Source organism: Cavia porcellus, unplaced genomic scaffold, assembly GCF_034190915.1.
Source record: "Cavia porcellus strain 051 isolate PalLab524CR breed Dunkin Hartley unplaced genomic scaffold, mCavPor4.1 scaffold_1, whole genome shotgun sequence".
NCBI classification, from domain to species: Eukaryota; Metazoa; Chordata; class Mammalia; order Rodentia; family Caviidae; genus Cavia; species Cavia porcellus.
In genome coordinates, this window is record NW_026947484.1 from 48,352,921 (window position 1) to 48,375,748 (window position 22,828).

The 22,828-nt window shown below is 38.5% G+C and overlaps 1 long non-coding RNA gene across 1 annotated transcript; it reads left to right on the top strand.

The window, feature by feature from the left end:
* Nucleotides 1–996: 996 nt before the first annotated feature.
* On the top strand, nucleotides 997–22,306 carry LOC134475841 (uncharacterized). The gene is made up of 3 exons (XR_010047132.1): nucleotides 997–1,447; nucleotides 14,016–14,092; nucleotides 21,162–22,306. It is a non-coding gene; the product is annotated as an uncharacterized LOC134475841 (long non-coding RNA).
* The last annotated feature ends 522 nt before the right edge of the window (nucleotides 22,307–22,828 follow it).

Consider the following 22,828-nt stretch of genomic DNA (forward strand, 5'->3'; position numbering starts at 1 on the left):
GAAAAATATCCCCCCAAAAAGTATCTAAGAGAATGGAAAAAATTTCAAAATATCTTTATAGAAATTTATTTGCTCTGTCACAAAATTGTCAGTGACACCCTTCACCTGGCAAAGAGTACCAAGTTAATCAAATGAAATAATTTGTCAAGTATTCAAACAGATAGGAACTCACAGAGATAACCCTTATGAGCATTTTATAAAATACCTATACCCTGCCTGGGCCCTACCCAGCCTCCTGAATCAGAATTTCACTGTATAAGGACTCAATGTTGGGTAACGCTGAGCTGCACCTTGCTGGGGGGCTCCTGAGGTGTCAGCAGCAATTTACATTTCATCTGCAGGAATATAAAGCCCATCTTTGGGAGATGAACCTCTTTATCTTCTCTATGTCTTCTTAAAGGGAACCCTCCCAAAGCACACATAAACATGTAGAAGGAAAAGATCTGATAAAAGATCTTGAAATGTAATTCTCTATAACAGAATATACATTATAAAACCTTTAATTCCCAGGACTTCCATGAGTACTTTACTTTCATATCATTACTTCTCACTGCAGGATATTCATTCCCGTATTTTTGGTTCCCATGAGCACATGACAAGATAGAATTTCTCAGGGTATCCTCCCCGCTCTACTGAGGCCACAGAAGACTCTTTGAGGAGAGAAGAAGAAGGAAATTAAGAGCTGCTAAATATTCCTCCAGCATCTCCACACTTGCCACCTTTCACAATCTGATGGCTGTTAGATGTTTTAACATATTGGTTTGATTTTATTTTAGAAAGTGTTTTCCAAACTTGCATGTCCCTAGAACCAGTTTTCAAAACAGTGTCTACCAGTATCATGAAGCAGGAATGGACCAAAGATTTGCAAAATGATCATTGTAAAACCTGGCAACCCAAGTCTACCCAAAGTGTACTTGTTAACCTTCTGAATTCTCCATACTCAGTGCCTGACCTACCTCAGGTGAAGATCCCACTAACATTTTCTAACACATTTTTAAAAGGCCTTTGGGCCTTTACTCTTCCCTGTCTGGTAGGGAAAATGCTTCTGAGTGCTCTGCAGAAGTTTGATTGAAGCAGAGAAAGCTCTGGAGAGGAAGCCAGTAGTGGAACAGCATTGTCTCGGAAGGGTCTGTCCTCAGAGGGTGTGTATCCTGCTGACCACTTGGTTACAGTGGGATGTGGCATCTGGTCCCTGTGCCTCCACTTCACAGCTTCCTGATCACTCACTGGAGGTGGATCAGATTAGCTACTGGTGAATGCACTAGGTTGATTCATAACTGCACCATTCGCCAGCTCACACACATCTGTTCCACAAGCAATGCTAGCCTGATAGAAAGGCCTTCAGAGAGCCCCTGAAGGCAGGGTAAATCTGGTTTCAGCAAGGAACACAGGATGTGAGATAAAAGTCTCAAGAGGGAAATTGGGAAGATGGAAAGTAAGAAGAAAGGTAAGAATATACAAACTTTTATTTGTAGACCTAATGAGCCTGGGCAAAGAAAACTCCTGGAGTCATTCCTGAGGGGCATACATAATTGGGCCTGTAAAATGAGCAAATGAAATAATTTTTAAAAGTTGAGCTTTTTATCATGGAGGGTGACTTTTACACATGGTTTTGGAGCAAATGGTTGCTAGGAAATATGACAGAATGAGGAAACAGACTGTAAGTGATATTTGGGGTGTGTACAAGATAGGGTGGGGTGAGCGCAATGATCTAATGTAACTGAATGTAACTAAATACATTGCTTGCCCTTGGTCGCTTTGGTATTCATTTCAAATTTTTATTGTGAAATTTCCAAAGCACACCTTTCTAAACGTGGTTTTAGAATATGAAACCTGATACACATTCTTCTTCAAACCCAGCATCCATGCAGTGGATGGTGGTAATCAGGGAGAAAAATTCAACAAGAGGAGGAAAAATTCCCAGTGGGTGTTTTGATTTTGTTCATTAAGTCTTTCTTTCAAAAAAATAGTTACAGGTGTCAGGGTTTTTTTCTCTTGAATAAAAACATCAAGTAATCATCTAACAGGGACAAATTTATGTTCTGTGGCTTGCTATTCTTATTAGCCTTTTTGTTTGTTTGTTTTTCTGGTTTTTGTTTTCCCCAAAATCTCTCCCATCCCAACCCTGAATATTCAGCAGAGCATCAGAATAACAGTGAAAAGAATCATAACATAGCAACCAGCTGCTCCAGAAGCAAAGAAACGTAGCAGCCACTGTCACCACCAGTAGCACCTCAAGGTACAAGAGCAGAGGGGCTTTCCCAGGGATTTTACTTTGTGGAATGCACCCCAGGCAACAACCTGCACGGGGAGCCTCCTGTACAGCTCCATCTCAGGAGAGTCTCTGCTAAAGAGGGAAGAAATGCTTTTATTACTCTTGACTGGGGTGTAAAGAGGTCTGTGTTGACTCATCTTACACAGTCATGCAGCACATGGAGATGGCCTGGTCAGTGACAATGGCACAATAGATTGCATCACATAGGTATTGGAGTCATCTTAGCTGTTCAAGTACCCCTGTGATGGTCACTCAACAACAAATCACATAACGATACATTTCATGGAACACGTCCTTACAGTTAAGTGATGACTATATTTGCTTAGAGAATAGTATCAATTAAAAAACATCACAGAAAATTCTGTGCTGGGTAATTTGATTTTGTTAAAGCAAATATTCCCCTCTCCATTGGAAGTGTAATAGGCTGAAAAGAGGATAGTATCCCTCTATCCGTTTTGTTTGTGGTGTCCAGAAGCTAGATTCACACTCAGAGTGAGACAGGCTTCTGTGTGATTATCTTTAGAGATGGAATGGCCCAGTCCCAGTTCCATAACTCTAGGTCACTTGCCAGAACACTGAAACCTTCGAAAGTGGTCAGGAGGGTTTTCAAGAAGGTATTTCTTCAGCGAGCTACTGCTGTGCTTCTGGTGTTCCTGCTCCAAAGGGAGAGAAGTGAGAAGCACTGCTCCCACAGCATCCCTGTGAGGATGGACTTCCGTGACGTCACTCAGAGAGACTCCCATACAGTCCTCATCTGGACAGACACAGAAGACTTAACAAGTAACACACAGTAATGGTGCTAAAACACCCTGCTGCAATGGGGTGGAAATAGTTTATAGTTCCAGAGGAGTCTTTGGGGGTGGGAGTGTGGAGGTTTCTCATGCACCCGGGAAAGAACAAGTCTGACAGCAAGCTAGCAAATGTTGTTTAAAGTTTTGTAAAATAAAAGCGTCCAGAAGTATATAGATGGACTGAGCATCAAGAAGCCAAAAGAAGGCACAGAAGTCTTAGAAACTGCAGAAATAGTTGCAAATAGCTATCACAAAAGCAATGCACATGGTGCCCACTGATAGAACAGTCTGAAGATTTAGCAGAAAGGAATCAGCTTCAAATAAAGTGGTCAAGTGACGATATTTTAAGAGTAAAAATGAATGCTACTATTAATTACTTTTGCACAATAAGTATAAACCAGCATTGCTTCAGGGAAACTGGAAAGGATTCTCCTGTTTCTCTCAAGCAGTGTTGTCACGAAATATGTAAGAGTCTGTCATTTCAGTTTTTTTGTTTGGAACCGTCGCGGCTTCCGGGTACACTGGAGCAGCTCAGCGGGTCCAGGGCGCCGGCATCAGCTGCCCCATTCCTGGCTGTGTTTAGTGGACTGTGGAGTTCTAAGCAAGCAGGCGGGCACCACCGGTTCCAGGGGCCCGGCGGCCTGGCATAAGTGCCCCGCACACTTTCCCTCGAGTCCAGCTAGTTTGGGACCCTCTTGGCCCTGGCCAGGGAACCTCACAGCTTTGAGGTGCACTGGAGCAGCACCGCAGGTCCAGGGAGCAGGCATCAGCCTCCCCTCTCCCTCTCCCGACTGTGCTCGGCAGACTGTGGCGTGCTAAGCAAGCAGGCAGGCGCCATCAGTTCCAGAGGCTGGGCTTGTGCCAGCCTGCTCCACTCCCAGTGACCCTCTATCAATCCAGGGAACTAGGTGCCAGAGTCCCAGGAGCTGAGGCATAGAAGAGGATTTCCAACAGATCCCGAGGAAGCCTTAGAATAACACTCGAAACACTTGAAACACAGAAATATAGGAAAATGACAAAACGAAGGACCAAATTACAATGTCAAACCTCCAGACAATCCAAAGAAACCTTAGGAGCGTTGTACATAGAAGAAAATATATGCCATACACCTCAAATATTGCACATAATAGCAACTGAAATAAGCAATCCCAGGAAGCTTTAAAGGAATTCAAACTAGAAATAATCTCCCAGGTAAAAGAAGAAATGATAAAAGAAATGAAAGAGATGCTTAATATATCTAAAGAAGACACAATTAAAAATTGGAGGAACTAAACAAAAAGATAGAATCCCTAGATGAGCAATATAAGCAACAAACAGAATACATAAAGCAGATGCACAGAGATATAGAGGAAATCAAATACTCCACTGAAAGCTGTAAAAACCGCCTCAATGAAAGTGAAGATAGAATTTCAGACCTTGAAGACAAGATTGCAGCTAGTGAGCAAGAAAGGAAAGATCTTTTAAAAATAACAAGGAATTAGGAAATACCAATTCAACAACTGCAAGATGATGCAAAAAAAAAAAAACCATAAGATTAATAGGGATTAATGAAAAAGAAGGGGACAACATAAAGGATGTCAACAGGATATTTAGAGAAGTAATAGCTGAAAATTTCCCAAACATGAGATCGGAAACCGACATCAGGAGCAGTGAAGCATATAGAACTCCAAACAGTCATAACCAAAATAAAACTACACCCAGACATATAATAATCACCATCCCAGAAATCCAACATAGGAATAGAATATTAAAAGCTGTCAGAGAGAAAAGACAGATCACTTATAAAGGAAAACCTATCAGAATCACAGCAGACTTCTCAGCACAAACAATAAAGTCAAAAAGAGCATGGAGTGAGTTATTCTAGATCCTAAAGGAAAATGATTTCCAACCTAGACTGATGTACCCTGAAAAACTGTCCTTCAAAATTGATGGTGAAATAAGATACTTCCATGACAAAGAACAGCTGAAGAACTTCATGATCACCAAGCCAACCCTGCAAAAAATATTGAAAGACAGTTTAGATACACTTAGGAAAAAACCACTAAGAAAAGCAGACAATTAAAAAGAACAGAAAGATAAAGATGCAACAGCAGAAAGACAACATGTCAACAGTAAACCAACACATAACATTTATAACCATTAATGTAAATGGTCTCAATGCACCAATTAAAAGAAACAGACTGACAGAATGGATCAAGAAACAAAATCCAACCATGTGCTGTCTACAAGAAACCCATCTAACCCAAAAGGATACTCACAGACTGAAAGTCAAAGAATGGAAAACAATACTTCATGCAACAGAAAACCCCCCCCCCAAAAAAAAAGCAGGAGTGGTCATTCTGTTTGCAGATAATGTGAACTTTAATAATGATCAGAAGAGATAAAGAAGGTCACTACATACTTGTTAGAGGAGAACTTCAAGAGGAAGAGATAACTATCTTAAATATATATGCACCAAATTCCAGAGCACCCAGTTATATAAAACAAGTATTAACAGAAATGAAAAATCAAATTATCAGTAACATAATTGTAACAGGAGACCTTAACACACCATTGACACCAAGGAACAGATCAACCAGACAGAAAATCAGCAAAGAAATAACAGAACTAAATCACACATGTGAACAAATGGACTTGATAGACATATACAGACTGTTCCATCCAACAACAGAATACACATTCTTCTCAGCAGTACATGGGTCATTCTCTAAAACAGACCATATGTTAGTTCACGGAACATATTTAAATAAATGCAAAAGAGTCGAAATTATCCCTTGCATGTTATTGGATCATAGTGCTTTGAAATTAGAAATTAATGATAAAAGATACTGCAAAAATCCCACAAACACATGGAAGCTGAATAACATACTCTTGAGTAATCAGTGGGTCACAGAAGAAATTAAACAATACCTACAAGCAAATGAAAATACAAATACAACTTACCGGAATCTGTGGGATGCAATGAAAGCCGTCCTCAGAGGAAAATTTATTGCACTGAGTTCCCACATCAGGAAAACAGAATGAATACAAATAAATAACCTGATTTTACACCTCCAACAGCTAGAAAAAGAAGAGCAAGTCAAGCCCAAAGCCAAAAGAAGAGAGGAAATTATAAAAATCAGAGCAGAAATCAATGCCATAGAGATTAAGAAAACAATCCAAAAAATTAATGAATCAAAGACTTAGTTCTTTGAAAGAATAAATAAAATTGATAAGCCCCTAGCCAACCTTATTAAAGAATCTGTCATTTCCCTTTCAGCTAGTTAATGTAGGGATAAGAAATCTTACATGGAACCAAGGAAATATAAAGAGGAAAAAGAAGGAAACTACACTGTCCATTCCCAAGAGTTATTTCATATTGAAGCTGAAGAGATTTTTAAGTGAGCTCTTTTGGTACAGTTTCCAATTTGCAACAATGTATTTAAAGAGTGAAGTCTGCATAACAGTGATTTACCAAGGCTTTTCCATCTTGTGAGGGAGCCCCATGAACTATTCCGGTGATTTCATGCACAGCATGCTTTGTAGATCTTTGCAGGTATTTCTGAACTCTAATAGCATTATCTTTTTGTTGGGTAAGAATCCCATCTGTGTTTAGTAGCTTGTGCTTACTGACTATATTTTTCTGATCTTAAAAATAATCTGCGCTTTTTTTTTTTTTTTGTACCAGAGATGGAACTCAGGATCTCACATTGAACAGGCTAAGCTAAATCCCTGACCCAAAATAATCTTCTTTTTAAAATCATCTTTGATCTTCAATTTCCTGAGTATGTGTTAAAACTTCCAGTTACAATTATTGGTTGATTTCTCTCCACAATTCTGTCAATTATTACTTGATATGTGTCAAGAATATATTGTCAGGAGCATATATATTTATAACAGATATGTCATTGAAAATATCTTAAAAGTAGCTAGGAAAAAAGACAAAATTCCTTCAGAGGACTAATAAATAATCATGAAAAACAAAAGACAGAATATATTCAAAGTACTGAAAAACAATTATTTAGAATTTTCTTTCCAGGGAAATTATCTTTTAAAATGAGGATGAAATAGACCTTTTTATTAAATAAAGATGAGAGATCTTGCTGCCAACATTTCTTAACCAGAGAAAATTTTAAAGATGAGCCCCCTGAAAAATGAGAATCATTCTAGATGGAAAGCCTTAGATGAAAGAAACAATAAATAAGAGTATTTAATAAATATATAAATTGAAAGAAATAATGACAATACCTTTGACACTAATAAGTTGTGTAATTATAAAAAAGATAGCACAAAAATATATTATTCTACACTGATATTGGGAGTGCTTCAGCAGAGATAAAGTATTGTAAGTTTTTTATATTTTTAGGCAAATAAAGAAGATCCTTTCCAGAAGACAGGGTGAAATGTTTCTAAAGTAACTAAAAGAAACATAACATCTCCAAATTGACAACTATAATTTTCATCGAAAATTATACTGAGAATAACATTCACTACTACCAAAGGGGGTGTGGGGGAGATTCCCAAAAAATAGAATACAAGATAAATTAGAGAGCTGTACAGTAAGAGGACAGATGGCAGAGAGGCATCAAAGCTCAGGAAAAAGGAAATAAAACAGATAACACAAATCAATGAAATTGAAAAAATAGATAAGAATCAATGATTCAAAGAAACAGTTGTTTGAAAATGCAATAAAATTGACAAGCCACTAACAAGATTAATAAAGAAAAAAGAGATACAACACAGTTTATGAATCTTAGAAATGGAACAATATCATTTGAGACTGAAGACACTGTAAGCAACTTTATACAAGTGTATGTGACAACTTAGATGAAATGGATTGATTTCCATGAAACTACGAAGTGCCACAGTTCACTGATAGGAAATTGATAAGTTGGGTAGACTTATAACTATTAAGGTGATTTAATTCACAATTTTAAAACTCATAGAAAAGAAAGGCCTAGATCCAGATAGTCCCCTGAGGAATTCTATCAAGTGTTTAAAGGATCATTCACATGAGTTTTACACTACCACTTCCAGAAACTAGAAGAGAATTCTTCTGAATTCAATTAATGAATCTGGATTACACTGATATCAAAACCAGCACAAAGAAACACAACACGTACACTTCACTCAAACCAACACAGTTCGTAAGTGGAGGTAAAAATTCTTGGGAAATTACTAGCAAATAAAAATAAACAGCGCATGAAAAGAATTATAAACCATGTTCAAACAGAGATTATCCAGGTATGTAAGGCTAGTTCAGGTTTGGAAATCAGTTGTACAGTTTTCCATAAGGCTAAGGAAGGAAAACGATTGATAATATCAATCAATGCAGAAACATTGAAAAAATTAAATACTCATTCCCAATAATTTTTTGTGACAGAGTCTCCATGAGTAGTGCAGGCTCACTTTGTAATCCAGGCTAACCTCAAACTTATGACAATCCCCCTGCCTCAGCCTCCCAACTGCTGGGATTGCAGACGTGCCATCATACCTAGTTTAAATCTTTTTTTAAGAAAAATAAAAATTTCTTCAACTTGATAAAGAATATCTACAAAAATAAAACAAACCAATACCTAACATTATACTTAATAATACAAGACTGAGTGTTTTCCCCTTAAACTTGAGAACAAGGAATGGATGAATACTCTCACCATTTTATTTAACAACATAGAACAAGAAGTGTTTTCTAGTACACCAGGCAATAAAAGGTATACAGATCTGAAAGGGAAAGAAAGAGAGAAAAGAGAAGGAAAGAAAGAAAGAAAGAAAGAAAGAAAGAAAGAAAGAAAGAAAGAAAGAAAGAAAGAAAAGAAAGAAAGAAAAAAGGGGAAGGAGAGGGGAAAAAAGGGAGGGGAGAGAGGAGGGAGAGAAGGTGAAAAGGGAGGAGAGGAGAGGGGAAGAGAGGAAGGGAGGAGGAGAGAGGGAAAGGGAAGGAAGGGGAGAAGAGGGGAGGAGACACTAGATGTGATCATCTATAGGGAACATCCACAAGGATCATTTTTGAAAATTACTCCTGGGAGTGAGATGTGAGTTCAGAAAGGACACCTCGGTGTGCTAATATTAAAAGATGGTAACACCTTTAACATGGGGGGTTTAGAAAGGTAATTAGGTCCTGGGGCCTTGTGCTTAGCAGCTCAAGGCTGGGCGCTCAGAGAGTGAGTTAGCTCTTGTCTCTTCCATGCTTCTCACCTTCCGCACACGTTCCCTTCTCTCTTCCACGTTGACATGGCCAAGGGGTTCCTCAACAGAGCCCAAAGAGAAACACCTGATCTTAAATATTTTAGCCACCAAAACTGTGGACTAAATAATCCTCTTTTCTCTTACAAATTGCCCAGCCTTGGATATTTTGTTAATGTAATAAAAACAGACTAATACCAAAAAGAAAAGCAATTATGTTTCTATGTACTAGCAATGAACACATGGACACCAAAGTTAACTTTCAATCATACAAAATAAAGAAACTCTTAAGTGTAAGTCTAATGAAAACTAAAGCAAAAGTGTAGGATTTGTATGCTATGGTGGTTAAGCTTAGTTGCCAGTTCTACTGGCTTGGGAGTCACTCAGGTAATTAGTGAAGTGTACTCCTGGTTGTGTCTGGAGGGTCATGGAGGCATTACCTTGAGGTCCATTGGATCCCTGGCCCCTTCCTCGCTGAGTTTGTTCCCCTGCTCTATTTCCAAGTTTCCATAAAGTGAGCACTTTTGCTCTCCCCATCCTTTTCATCATTGTGTTTCTGGCTTGGAGCCAGCCAACCATGGATTAAACCCTCGGAAGCCATGAGCCAAGTTAAACTTCTTCTCCTTTAAATGTCAGTCATGAGTATTTTGCTGCAGCAGTGATAAAGCTGAATAACCCACAGGGTACATATTACTACAAAGTAATGATGAGAGAAATCAAAATGACCTGAGTAATTGGAGAGACGCTCCATGTTCATATAATATTCTGTATAGTACTGGTGTTGATTCTTCCCCAAACAAATGTACACTAATACTTTGGTACTTGCATTAATTGACCCAAAATGTGTGATAAGTACCAAAATAACAAGTACCAAACATTTGTTTTGATTGGGAAGAGTAGTGAATCGTGAACTAATCAACAATAATTTCTATCTTGTGTATAGGATACTAAACAAACCACAAGTACCGGGGCAAAATGTTTGTATCAAAATGTGTCAGGTACCAAACTCAACAAGTTTCATAGCAGCTGAGTTTTTACCTGTACATGATTTCCACAATTCTTACCAAAAAAGCTGCAACAAAAATCATTTTGTACATATAGCAAGATTGTTACAATACACATGGGAAGGCAAAGAAAATAGCTGAAACAGTTTTTGTTAAACAAGAAAAATATGGTCAGAATCATTTTACCTAATGTCAAGACTTATTATATAGTCAGTTTAGTGAACATTGGATAGTATTGAAAAAGAGACAGTCATAAAGGTTAATGAAACAGCATAAAGAACCACAAAAATAGAATCAGTTAAGTAAGGCAAATAGATTTTTGACAAAAGTGCAGATTTAATTCAAAGGAGGAAGAATAGCCTTTTCAAGTAATAGTGCTAAAACCATTTAACTTCCATAGGGGGAAAAAATCAACTTAAATTCTATGCTTTACTTGCAAATTAACTCAAAATGCATTACTGTAGGAAAATACAAATCATAAAGTTATGAAACTTGTCAAAATTAACAGAGGAGAAGTCTTCTAGGCCTAGGGCTTAATGAAGAGTTCTTCAGCATAATCAAAAGCAGGATCCATCAAAGAAAAAAATCATTAATTAAATTTCAGGAAAATTAGAATATTTTATGTAAATTTATAGGAAGAAAGACAAGCTACAGACTGGGAGAAAATATTTACAAACAACATATTCAACAAAGCAGTAGACTTTAAACTATATGTAGAACTCCCAAGCTCAACAGTATCAAAACAAACAATTCAATCAGAAAGTCAACAAAAACATAATGAAACACTTCTCTTAAGAGGGTGTATGAATGGCAAATGCCAACATGAAAAGTTGTCCATCATTGTCCATTATGGAAATGCAAATAATATCACTGTGAGATATCACTACTAGAATAGGTAAAATAAAAATTACAGTAGCAATATCAAATGCTGGTGTGAATGCAGGCAAAGTGGATCTTTTATACAGTTCTGGTGAGAAACAGCTTGAAAATTTCTTTAAAAACTAAACATGCATGGACAGCTATTTCAAAGATAGCAAAATATATTATGGTAGCCATGAGCATTTCTTACTCAAGTAACACAATGAGGTAACAACTCTCACATCCCTTGTGATATGCCCATATATGTAATGTTGTTTAATCTACACAAAATGAATCAAACTATCAGGCTGTAGAACACTGTGAATGATTCTTAAAAACATCCTGATGAAAAAAACACCCTCTGAAGGTTGTACCCTGTATGATTTATTTCTATAACACTTTTCAAATGACCAAATTACCAATGGGATTAAATAAGTGATGATCAGAGTTAGGGAAAAAAGAAAAGTTAATGAGGAGACTCCTGTCATGGTGGAATAGTTTTATACATCAGCTATTGTGAGGCTCACATAAACTTACATATGCAGTAAAAGGATTTAAAACCCCACATACATTATCGAATTATTAGTCTTGATAGTGTGACTCTATTATTATTTGGAATAAAAAGTTCTGAAAAAATCACAAAGATGGTAAACTTTGAAATAACAGCCTACAAATCATTAATTATCTTTGATCTGAAATGAAATGAAGAACTAGAATAATATGAAAAGAAAATATTAGTAAAAAAATAAGTTGCATTCTTTTACAAAATGAGAAATCATACTGATTAAACAATTTTAAGAATTTTATATGAAGATAATTATTCTTTATTTTGTGATATTGTATTTTAAGGAAGAGCATTTTTTACAGACCCTACTATTTTTAATAGTTGAAGGTAACTGAATATTGAGATTTGTCTGAGTTATTCTATCCTACGGGCTAAAAATTCCTTCTAGAAAACAGGAAGAAACCGTGACTTTTGTATTATATCTCTACTGTACACAAAAAGATCAGTAATCCAAAGTATGGTGTTTCCATATATTTTTGTACATCAGCCTTAAGACACAGAGACCAAGCAAGAAGTCTTTCTTACATTTGACAGACCCAGAAGTGAATGATAAATTTGATTCTGTTTCTGCTTTGCTTAGCTGCCAAGAGCTTTCTGAGTGTCACACAGCTAACCTAATAAGTTTAATTAAAGAAATATTTATAAAGTGAAACAATCAGCTGAGAAAACGATCATATAATTATCAAATATGGTGGTCAAATATGGTGAAAGCCGTAGATGATTTAGGAAAGAACTCCAGGTGTGTGATGCCATGTTCTCATGCTTTATTTTTGCTCTCAGAAAGTAATTATATAGATAGCATATTGTGCTCTAGGTCAGCCAAAGACAAATTCCATGTCATACAAGAGAATTTAGAAGTGCTTTGCCATAAGATACTCAAACAAAATGAAATAGCACTAATGCTTGGTCTAATGCCCCTTGGCAAAAAGAAACCTTTACTGTTCTACTTTGAAGAGGATAATATTAACATAGAACTGATGGTTTTTGACCAATCTCTGCTGACAGTTTTATTTGATAGAATCTGATGAAGAGGGAAGCAAATTGCATTCTTTGAAACATTAAATACATCCAGTGGGACATGCCGCTAATTTTGTTGCAAAGAAGATGATGAAATAAGTGTGTGTACCACAAAAACTAAGGTGCAGGTGGAAATTCAGGTACACCTTCATTATATTGCTTTATGTAGAGCCAAGGTTTCAACAGAAATTTCTCAAGGAATTTTGAAGAGGAACTACTGTCTCATCCTTTGTGACAGTCCAACAAATCATCCCCCACTTTAGTAATAAAGTGCCCACAGATTCTGTGGGTCAGAAATTGAAGCAAAACCTGAAAGCAATGATGTCTCTCACCTCCACAAAGTCTGCGGCCTCAGCTGGAAAGATCTCCAGGGTGAGATCAATAGCTGGGGCTAAAAGTTTTTGAAGGTGTCTTCATTCACACCTCTGGCGAAGGATGCTGGTACCTCTCTGGGTTACTAACTTCTGCCTCTCTGCCTCTGAGGTTCTTTTCACCCAGGCTAATTTGAGTCTCCTCAGAGAACAGCAGCTGGGTTCAAAGCACAAGACAGCGGAGAGAAGAAGGTGGAACAATGTGATATTTGGAATTTATCTAGTTTCATTTCTTCTGTGTTCTAGTGATTAGAGCAGTCATCCTGTCCCCCAGCCCAATGTCCAAGGAGAAAGGTCATTGACTTAGATGGCAAGCTTCTAGAAAAACGTGTAGAATAGAAATTATTATTGCAGCTGTCTTTAGAAAACGACCCTGCCAGATATGTTAAAATTATAAAAATAAAAAGTATGAGTAAAGGCAACAATTTCAGTTCTGCTTTTGAACATCTTTAGTACTTTCTTTAAGAAGGTTATAGAACTTCAGATTGTAGGGTTATAGACATAAAATTTCATCATTATTGATCAGTTTTGTGAGAGTGATTTAAAAATTCACAAAATTAAAGAAAAACATAATATAGGAAGTAGAATTTGAAGCATCCACCAAAAAGATTATACAAATGATTAGTTTAACATTGAAAGAAACTCTTGACATTTAAAAAACATCTCTCATCTCCTTCCATGAGAGAATCCCTTGAACTACCTCAGCATCAGTATTTCTAGAAAAAAGAATTTACTGCCTCTGGAGTAGCACGTGCACTGAGGAATCTGTGTGGGGCAGAATCACAAGCCACTGTGGGGCCAGTCGGAGGAGGTTGTGTAGAAATGGAGTATAAATTCATCTGTCAAAATATAGAAATTGGATAACTGAAAAAGGGAGAAAAATTGTTAGAAAAAAAATAAATTCAGGATATAAAAGAACTATTATTTGGGAACAAGAAGCATTCCTTTTTCAGAAAATGTTTTGTTTTATTTCAGGAGAGGCCTGGAAAATAAGACAAGAAACTGGCTAGGGTCTATTTGGGAAGACTTTCCCTTGGGTCTCGTAAGCACAGGTAAGGGGATTGTAGGGCTGGTGTGGTATGTACATCTGTAATGCTGGCTACTTGGTAAACTGTGGCAGGAGCATCACAAGTCCAACCTGGGCAACTTCCCGAGGCTGTATCTTAAAACTGAAAATGGAAGGTTTGGGGATGCTTCTCAGAATTCCCTCAGTTCAGTCCCCAGTCCCCAGTCCACCACCATCACCACACACACACACACACACACACACACACACACACACACACATTTTTGGAAGGTTAATCCGGAAGGATGGATTGGAGCCAAAGACAAAGTGGAGGTGGGAAGCTTTTAAGGACTGTCCAGGTGCAAAGCATAAAGGGGCCGTGCAGGGCCTCCATCATCCACATTTGGGTCTTCTGTAGACTGCAAGCAGACAGATCTCCCAGCTGCCTCTCTCCGCTACACACATCTAGGTGCACAGGTCACTTCTAGGAGCATCCAGGGACCTAGAGACCCAAAAGTGACATGCTTAAGACTTTGGAAAGTGTGATTCATTTCTCACCTGGACCACTTTGCTATGAAATAATCCCAAGGAGCATTTTGGGTGAAAACACACTGTATTATAGTAAAGTAGAATTCCTGAAGAGTCAAATAACTGAGGTTACTTTAAAACAAAAGTAAATATGTAGACATATAAAATATAAATCTACTGGTGATTTGATAAAGGGAATGGGTTGGATAGAGACTTGTAATTTCCTCTTCACCGCTGGCAACGAGCCCTGTTTCACTACATCCATTCAGCAGATAGATTGTCTTAATTTCTAAATACATATTCTAAATTTTATATCACATTATCCTGGATGTGAGCTACCACTTCATTTCTTTCTCCCTAAATATTATGTACCATAATTTTCTGAACATTGAAAAAAAAGAAATAGGGGCACATAGTTCTGTGATAGATTTCCCAGCATGCACAGGGGCCTGTGTTTAATCTCCAGGAATGAATGAATCAGTGAATCAATGAATCAACCACCAACCACACATACAGAGAGGAAATGGGTTAAATCAGATAACTCCACATTTAATACTAAGCTTCAATATTCTTAAAAGTCCCTTAGCTGTTTCTAACAATTGAGACTCCCTCAGAAACCAGAATGAGGACTTCAAAGTGGAACAACAAGTTCCTGCTATGGTTTAAATGTTTGCTCCTTCGAACCTCACGTTGATCTTTAGTTGATATTACAATAATACTAACAGTGGCACTTATATAGGGTGGCCAGGCCACTAGGGTCTACTGTCATGAATAGACTAATGGTTTTTACTTCCTGACCTCCAGAACCACGAGCCAGCAAATTTGTGTTCATTATAAATAACCCAGTCTGTGCCTTCTTTTTAGCAGCATAAAACATGTTGAAGCAGACCCTAATAGCTATGAGTCTTTGAGGAAATATGCAAGAAAACAAACATCAAAATGAAGATTGACTTTCTACTGAAGATCTTCAACCTATCCTTACTTAGGCCTTAACATTCAAAATGTTCGAATAGCCAGGTGTGGTGGTGCTTACCTGTCATCCAGCACTCTGGGAAGCTGAGACAGAAGGATTGCAAGTTTGAGCCAGGCCTGGGCAATGTAATGATTTAGTAAGGCTCTTTCTCAGAAAGCACAAAAAACGGCTGGGGATATAAGTCAGTGAAAAGACCCAGGTTCAATTCCTCAGTACTCCCTTCGCCCAAAAAAAATTTCATGAAAATAAGTATATAATGTGGTTACTTAGATAACTTTTGAAATATGTATGTGTATATAAATATATGTGCATATATGTATATCTCTGTTGTTTTCAGTAGTTGAATTTCAATGAAAATTTAAGGTTATTGCTTTCACATGACTTTAGAAATATGTAAAGAAAATAAAGTTCCAGAAAAATAGAAACTATCAAAAACATGCATACATTTTAAAAGTAACTTGAGATTTTAACATATCTAATTATTACTCGATGAAACTTATTTGCCTGGTTCCCACCAGCTTTTTTTTTCTTTCAGTCTCTCTGAGTTAATGTGTACACATTGTGTAAACTGTCATGCACAGAATGACCACAACCTGGTCAAGGTGGGCCAACGACACGAGGTGAAATCCCTATGGCCCAGTGATGACAAATCCATTAGAACAATGCAGTGCCACCCAATACTCACATTCCTGTATCAGTGCTGTTGTGAGCCAACCTAGTTTGCTGTGAGCTGGACAAAAGCATGGCACAGACAGCTGTGTGTGACACATGGGACTTCATAGTGACAATCCACAGCTTTCGCACTGGCTTTCTATCCACTACACTGTACATTTGTTTAGGCATGGTCTTGGAGCGTGCTCCTTCCACTTGTATAAAATGTTTACAGCCACAGCCACCTCCTGCTTACCACATCTCTTGATTGCTGCAAGAGGTCTTGTGACATGATTGACCGATGTCATCCAGGTGGGTGCGTGCATACACTGCAAGGACCGCGCAATGATGACATTGCCTAACAGTGGGCTTCTCACTTGCAGTTTCCAGTAAGTTTCACCATACCCGAGGAGTTCAAGAAGAAGCAAAAGTGGTGGTTTCTGTTTTGTGACAGGGAACGTGAAGCACAGAGGGGTTAAATGCCTTCCTTCCCACAAGGTCGCAGAGAGAATCTGTGCTGTGGAGGGAGAAGGAGTCTTTCCTGCCTGAGGTTCTGTATGTTAGCCATCATGCACGGGCGAGGGCAATGGATGCTGGCACTTTACATAAATATATGATGATGCAGTGCTATATGCAATAAAAATCTGAAACATAAAATGTGGAAGCAATTCAAGAAAACAGATCTCACATTTTTGCCTTTGTCAGAGTCAGAATCTGACATGCTCTGATTAAAATTCAACATCTGCAGGCATTTAAAATTAAAATATACAGGTATTCATGTTTTCCTCCTTCCACAATGTTTTATTGCTGCTTTTTTCATCTTAAATATTAAAAACATTACATTATTTTATTTCATATGTCGAAGTCCATGTCTTCCTATATTACACATTGCCCTTTCACCCTGAGCTCTGGTTCAAATCCAGCTCTTAGCCAAGGAAATTAAAAACATCTGAAAATCTTTAGCAGACTCATCTCAAGGTCTAATGGACTACAGTTTACACGAACTTGACAAACACAACAGACAAACAGATTTGCCACCAATTAAAAGGTTTACATAAAAACATTCAGGAATGAGAAGTCTAGAAAGGCCTCTCCCACCTGCAAATTGTGCCTTTGTTTCACAGACAATTTGTAACAGTAGGAAGAGAGAGAGAGAGAGAGAGAGAGAGAGAGAGCACCGAGCTGCACCTGCCCTTCCTAAAACAGGTGAATGAAGGATCCAGATCATAGAAACCCTTTGTCACATTGTGATGGGGCAAAACTTGAAATGTAGAAAGGCTTGGAGGACAAAAGGAGGAAGAGAAAAACAGCTCTAAAATAAATCATCCTTTTTTCATGCAAAAATGATTTATGGAGGCATGCACTGCATTAATACACTTTGCTAGGTACTTTTCACTGTGCCTTCCAGCAAATCAACAAGATAAAGGTAACCTTAAAGAAAAAACAGTAAGAGAAGCCTGGTCATCTTTGTGCAGACTGACAAACAAGTTCACATTTCATGATTTAACAACAAGGAGACAATGGGAAATTAAAATGGAAGGCCTGCCACCCTTCCCAGGAGTGAAAGATCATGTGCTTTCAGGGCAAGGGGCAGAGAAGAGATGGGGAGGACTGAAGAGGATGTGTCCCATAGAAAGATATTTCTAGTTTTAAAATTTAAATACTGTGTAACCCAAATAATATATACGCTCGGGTTACCAGTCTGTATCTCTGCTCTCCAACTGTTCTTTTATCCCACATCTCACGACCACAGAATCACCATTCCTATGGGTCCAGGCCTCATCCCTTCCCCCGACCCCATCTCGTCCCCTCTAGCCTCCTCGTCAACCTAAGCAAAGGCAACAATAAGGCAGAAATTCAAGGCACAGATCCCTTTCAGAGTCCGTTACAGTGTATGTTCACTAGCTCTACTCCCAGAGACGCTGGTGCTGAAAATTTCACAGGGGTCCTTGGAATGTGCCTCTTAAGGACTTGTCAGGTGATGCTGAACCAGGTGGATGGTGAAGGGCCAGACCTGAGGGAGCAATTTACTGTAGCTCTGATTATCCGTTCTCACTGGATTTAGCTAGAAGGGAAAAGATCAACCTGTGGAAATGTGCTCTGCCTCTTACTATTTCCTTTCCTCTACCTGCAGGGCCCACGGACTACGGGGTTTTGCTAAGGACTAGAATTATCCTTGAAGCAATTACCCTTGTTGAAAAAATAAAACAAAACAGAAAACCCAAAACACTTCAAATAGGGAAGGGATAGGGACCAGAAAGGAGGTGCATTCTATCCCAAATCTCTCTGAGCTGGTACCCACCCTCTTCCAAATTCCAGTCTTAGCAGCACATTCTCCTATGAATGGACCCATGGGTCCAAAGGCCTTTTTCCAACTCACCTGTCTGTACATACCTGAAATCTTGATCCATTTTTGTTTTCAATTCTGCACTCAGCAGTGACAGGGAACACCAGGCACCATCCTCTGATAGTACAGGACCATTTACAACGTGTTAAGGGACACATTCAAAAGGCCATGATGAGGGCGTGTTAAATTCAAGATGTGCTGAGTCTAGATTTTGCAATGGTTGTTCAGTGGTTGGAATTCCTACTTTTGATACTAGTTGGAAAGGTCTTTTATAGAGACCTTCAGCTTCTGAGTAGCGTAATTGAGGAATAGTTTATTCTCACATAACTTGTATGTAGAGTTACTGCCAAACCTCAGTCTTTTCCCCCTGACAAATTCTTAAAGACAGAGCTGTGCCCAAACATTCAAATTTGGTAGCATTAACTCTGGTAACCCAACTCTGACATTCCACTTAAGGACACAGGGAAAAATCATAAAAACCTTCTGTTGCACTGAATTCAGTATTTGACAAGTCCCTTAAAGAATAACGGGGATATTCTCACCAAATGCCTTAAGTCCTGTCTTTCCCACATCTTTCCCTGGAGTTTGTTCATGGACATCTTAGGATATAATAAATCCTTCTTTCCTAACAGCCAGCCCTTGGAATGCTGGACAGATGGTATTCATCACTGGGTGCCAATCTGATTTCTAGGTAGATACTCCAGTGATGGGGTAACAGCACGGTTCATTTCAAATTCTTTAAGGTTGTCTTCACTGTACAATGAATTTTATTTAAGGTTGATCAGGTGAAAACAAATATTTTCACCTATTGATGAATTCAATGAGCTCAGTCTGAATTCATTTATCAATTCAACTTGGCCACATATAACTGTGGTTAGACATCAAATTCAGTGACCGAGATGGATTTCTATAGTGAAGATTGGCCTGGGAATAATTGTGGTTTTGCCTTGTTGTCTTTTATTTATTCTGGTAGACATTCCAAACTTGGGAGATTTGTATTTTTCTTACGTTAGACACTGCTGTTTGAGCCAGTCACAATAAGTAGATACATTCCAGACTTTCTGCAAGGAGTTTTGTTATTAGAAATACCACAAAAGTGCTTTCTTGCAGAGAGGTTTCTTCAGAATAACATAAAAGCAATTTCATTGATAAAAGTAAGTCACATTCTCTTAGTTTACCAAAAAAATCCCCACCCAAATCCCTTCCCTAACCTCTAATATTTTTTCAGCAGTGCCTGCCATGTTAATAATGTTATAACATATTATGTGAAAGGACCCACCCTTGGTTTCCAGGAGTGCAATACCTGGGTAAAGCCACAAGGCTTAAGAGAAAGAAAGAGTTACAACTCAGGGCTCGGCATTGCGTATACTTAGCCCATGATAAATATTTAATCATTTCTTACATAGATAGTAAACAATTGACTACTAAGCTTTGATACAGATCATAAACTCTGTAAGTTTGAGAAGACTACAGAACACAGCTTTCAGGAAACTCTGAGGGGAACTTGTCCCGTGAAACTCACTGTGGGAACTCAGGCTCAGATATACTTTATGAAAGAGAGATAAAACCTACTAGTTAGTCATTTAAGGGAGCAAAGAATTAAACAGATAAATGGCAGGGTGGTGGGGGCATCCAGGTGGAAAGAACAACAGAAAAACAAGATCAAGTCAAAATTAACCTGGAGCATGGTGAAGTTAAGGAAGTTTGCCTAAGTGGTTCAAACTAAAGTCACTAAGGGAGCTAACTGGTTTTGCAGTAGCCTACCTGTCCAAATAGCATGTGCTCTAGTAGAAACACAGTAAAAGCTTGAGGTGAATGTGTAGTTGTAGAGTAAATGATTGCATTCGTGTTCTCATAGAAAACTAGCAAGCAGTGAAGTCTTATTTGGGGTTCAGGAAACAGAACCAAATCCAGTCGCTTCACAGCTCTCTATGGCAGTGTCTGTACAAACTGGGAAAGGGGAGTTTGGGAGGAACAGGAGGCAAAATAAAAATGAGAGGGAAAGTCTTACATATTCTACTTTCTGCCAGAGTTAAGAGATGCCAATCTAATATGTGTGGTTCTACAGCTTTTGTTTCTTCCCTGATTTTCCTTATCATATACTGGCCTTTGAAGGCTGTGGTCAGTTCTCATGTTTAATGTATTTGTATTTGTTTTTACTTTTCTGGCTGTTTTTTTTTTTTTTTCTTCCAATGAGGAAAATTCAACTTCCCAACAGAAGTCTGACAGCCTTCCCTATCTTGCCTCATATGCCAATTAATCAGTCATGAATGCTGAGTTTATCCTTTCAATTCTTATCCAGGTTCTTCTTTTGCAGAAAAGAAGTGATCCAGAAGATGCTCTAGGAAACCTGCTTATCCTTCCTACTAAGAGCTACTTTTAATATTGAAATAAGTGCTACCCAATGAAGGAATTCTATATCCATCTATGATGCCTCCTGAGAACCATGGCAACCTGAGGGCTCCCTTTTTCAGTGTCAATGCTTTGTCTGCCCAGTCCCATCACCACCCCATGTTGTCCAATTCTGACAAGCAAGTCTGTCTTTTCTTCCAGAATGTGAAGTACTCCATTCAGGGGCCATCTGTTTTTCATCTTTGTTTCCTAATCCTATTTCAGGAGGCAACACCCAGCTGCAGTGTGGCCCACCAGTTCAGCCCTGGTCTTGAGTGGTTTGGAAGAGTGGTTCAGCACACTGAAGTTGTAGACCCTTTGGAAAGTTGCATATGCACCCTATGCCTGCCTTTCTTCATTTATAAAAGAGGACAGAATAATAGTAATTCCTGTGTGAGAGTACATAGAACAATGACCAAAAATATTAGCTTCTCTTCAGTGGTAGATGTTCAATAAATATTTGAATAAAATAAATTTGCCAGAATCAGAGGTTATATGGGAATACATGAGCCACACACATGCACAAAACTTGTGGGAAAAATAAAGCTAAATAAGGCATAAGATAAGCCCATATGAGAGGCATATGCTAGAAGGGAAACTAAGGCACACATAGGAGGAAGGAAAGTTCTGGAAGGAATGTGATAAATATACCAGCAGAGGAAGTGAAGTGGACCATAGTTCAGAGTATAGAGGATTTCCAACATGAGCTCAGCACAAGCCACGTGGCTGAATGGACAAATCTTTCAACATAATACAACTGTGTTTACATAGCATTTGTTCCATCATCTCCCTCAGAGTCCTCATCCCTGGAGATTAGTTGATTAAGGAAAACAAAAAAAGGTGTCCATTGTAATACATAGAAACTGAGATTTCAAGAGTCAAACTGGAATCTAGTTTTTGGGCCAGCCACTTCCAAGTTATGTTTTTGAACACCAAGGACAGGGGATGGATATTCCCAGAGGTTAGTCTGCTGTTTTGTGCAACCAGAGAACTTTTGCTGCCAAGCACCAGAGATGTACGCCTGAGTGTAACACCAGGAGAGCAGCCAAGGCCCCACTCGGGCTGTTTTTTTTTTGTCTAAAGTGGATGTTTTTCCAAGCAAACTGCATTGTGTTCCCAAAAGAGATCCATCATCCTTGTCTTTACGGTTACACAGCGGGAATCAAATTGATGGGGTGATGGGTGTCTGGGCCAAAGGAAAAGATGCTGCACATCAGAGACCCCTCCCTTTGCCTGATCCTTTTCAAGAACAAGAAAATCTTTGGAATGAAATGTAGTAACTGACCTTGAAGGAACCCATCCCCCGGGTTTGACGCTCAGGAAGCTTTGGATATTTGGGAAACTCAGCGCAGCCAATGGGAACTTTCCTCCAGGCTGCAAGAGAGCAGAGTCAGTTTCCGTTAGTCTCGGATTCTGAAGTCAAGTCACGCTTGGGAGTTTGGGTGGCTGTGGATTATACGGCCAACTTTCCAACACCAGCAAATATATGCAGATGCAGTAGGGCCAAAGCATTCCCAATTGTACTAGGCTAAATAGCTTTCAATGTTAAAACCATAATTCCTCAAATTGGACCCCAAAATACATACCTTCCTTTACAAGTTTATAGTTTTTTTTAAATTTAGGTAGCTTTCCAACTATTTTTAATTATGATTTTTTTAAAAATATCAACACATTAGATTGGCTTCAAATGACTAAATCTAGGTCAAGTGCAGAATTTTAAGATACTAGCATAGTATCACTCGCTAAAGCTTGTATCCAAGGTCCTCAGGGTTACACCATTCCTTCCTCACTGAACCTCATCTCTTCCTACACTAATTTCCCTCAGAGACACTAATTCCAGGCAGCATCTCCCCAACCATTCCAACATTCTAAATTCCACCATCCCGACCTAC